Below are 2,676 nucleotides of genomic sequence, written 5' to 3'. Positions count from 1 at the left end.
AGAGACAAGAGAGATGTGTGTGCCGCGGATGGAGAGAGAGGTGTGGGTTAGGGGCGGGGAGACAACTCCATTTCGCTCCAGGGACATCAAGGGGATGTAATTCTTGTCAGGGGAGACCACCGCGTGAAAGCCACGAGCCATGTTTATGAGAAGTTACACGACAAAAGGGGGATAATTACTGAGCTCTTTCATTTGCTGGCGTCCCCTGATGCGCTCGGAATCCCTGGGCGGCGCGCGCGTAAACGTTGGGGGAAATGACTCCTGCAGCTTTGAAGCACAAGGCACAACAGATTTGACCCCCTGACCCCCACCAGACCCAGGGGCCAGATTGCTACCTTAGACAAACATAACGCTCTCTTAGAATTATAACGTTCTATCTGCTCTCAGTACCTAGTTTTGAGAAACTGGACGTTTAAAATTTTGAGTTTGAGTTTGACAATATTATGTCAAGCTGTTATCGAATGCAGTTCTTTTAATATCTTGATAACGATTCGGAATCCTTTTAAGATTTCTGAAGAGACGATAGAACATTTTGTTTCTGACCTCATGGTCTTAGTAACTTAAAGAGGCAAAAAATGACAAGTAGAACTTTGCCATTCTTAAGTAGCGATATATGTCATTATATTGTATTTTTCTTGAAAAGGTAAACACAGCAGGCTCAAATTTGACATTGGTAGGTCAAATGTGACATATAGGAAGACCAAAAGTAAAATGCAATTAAAAATTTATTGGCATAGAAAGTAGAAAACTACGTTTCCTTTCCAACTGTGAAATTTGACGTTTCGAATGTAATTTGTCGCTTTTATACGCAAGGAGGCTATCCCGAAAAATGCCGTTTTGAGAAAATCAGAGGTAAAGATTTTGGACCGTTTTTCAGTTTCTTTAAAAGACAAGGAGAGTTTTCACTATAACCAAAAAAATATACACACCTACGAAACCAAACTTCCCCTATAGGTAGGGCAATGCCCACTTTTGGAGTAGGTCAAAATTTCTGGAAAAGTTCTAACGGACATTTTTTACCGTTTTGAGTTACTGCGGCCATGGAGTCAGAAAGCAACATTTTCTATCTCCCCTATCAATGTCGTAAGATCTTTCGGAGTCGTTATCAAAATATTAAAAGGATAGCATTTGAAAAAGCTTGACATGTTGTGTAACTCAAATTTTTTAAAGACAAACGTCTCAAAATTAGGCACTGAACCGAGAGAACTTTGTCATTTCTAGAGTAGGGACTTGTCGCCGAGCTGTGTAATGTAAGTCCTTTTCTTCTCCCAAATCGACACAATTTAGATTAATCAGGAGGCGGGCTTCAAAGAAAACGGGAACGCGTTGAGATCTGAACATGACGAAATCAGTCAAAAACGTGTTTAAATCTAGTACACTGGGCGTTTTACTCCCCCCCCCCACCCCTCAAATGAAAAAAAAATCAACATCATTTAGATCATTTAGGAGGCGGGATTTTGACTTTGCCTGTCAGGGCCAACCCAGACTGAGAGGGATACTACATCCCTGTAAAAAGACAGTATACTCAATAAGCATTCTCCCCACTCGGGAACCGAACTGGGGTCACCTGTATGTGACACTGAAGCGCCTATCTGCTACATCGTAATTGCTGTTTTGCGAGCTGTTCACTTGTACTTAAAACAGAGAGGAGAATTTCTAGAAGATAATGCGGAAAAAAGTAAATAAACCCAAACAAACCCCTTAAAAAACTTTTTTTTTTTTAAACCGGTTTTATTCTTTTAACAATACTTTACCTATAATCATCAATGCCTTTCACCCCTGGCAGGGTATAAGCCACATACAAGCTCCTTCCATTTATCTCTATCCTGGGCCATCCTTCCTAGCTCGTTACGTATAAAATATACTTTATTATGTATGTTTTCTTGTGTATTCCAACATTCGATAACTGAATTTTGACCTATTGTTTCCTGTGCACATCCAACAGATACCATAGAAGAAAAAACTGGCTGAAAAAAATTTGCCTTGTGCAACTGGATAGGTGGCTGGCGACTTTTGTATGTCTGTCTATAAAGAGACCTCTGAGTATAACAGAGGAGTCGGTATTCATTCATTCATTCATTCATTCATTCATTCATTCATTCATTCATTCATTCATTCATTTATTTATTTAAACAAGTTATACGTCAGGTTTTTCAGTTCTAAGAACTTCTTTGTTTTTAGGTACGTAAAAAGTATATTATTTGCCAATAGGGCCAGGTAGACGCAGTTTACTGCCATAAATCTACCAAATATCGACGCATCAAGGAAATGAACCCACCGGACACAGCACAAACTGACCGATAAATGACTATATTGAACAAAGCAACCGATAAATGACTATATTGAATAAAGCAACCGATAAATGACTATATTAAACAAAGCAACCGATAAATGACTATATTGGCGAGCTCTAGCAGGGTTATTGGATCTTTCTGATTGGATTTTCTTGTCAAGTAGCTCTCGCAGTAATGACAGAGGAAGTCACCGGACCTGAGCTGCGACAAATTGGTGCGACAAATTGATGCGACAAATAGATGAGTGGAAGGTTTAATCGTGCTGGAAGACACGGGGTCTGTCGGAAGTGTTGAAGAGAGGGAGGGGCGGGCGATGACGTAATGGGTGGCCACGGGAAGTGATCTCGAGTGGTTAGTGAGGGGGGCGGGGCTGGACGGAAGG

The sequence above is a fragment of the Aplysia californica genome, unplaced genomic scaffold (genome assembly GCF_000002075.1).
Source record: "Aplysia californica isolate F4 #8 unplaced genomic scaffold, AplCal3.0 scaffold00611, whole genome shotgun sequence".
In the NCBI taxonomy this organism is placed as follows: Eukaryota; Metazoa; Mollusca; class Gastropoda; order Aplysiida; family Aplysiidae; genus Aplysia; species Aplysia californica.
This window is presented reverse-complemented; position numbering follows the sequence as displayed.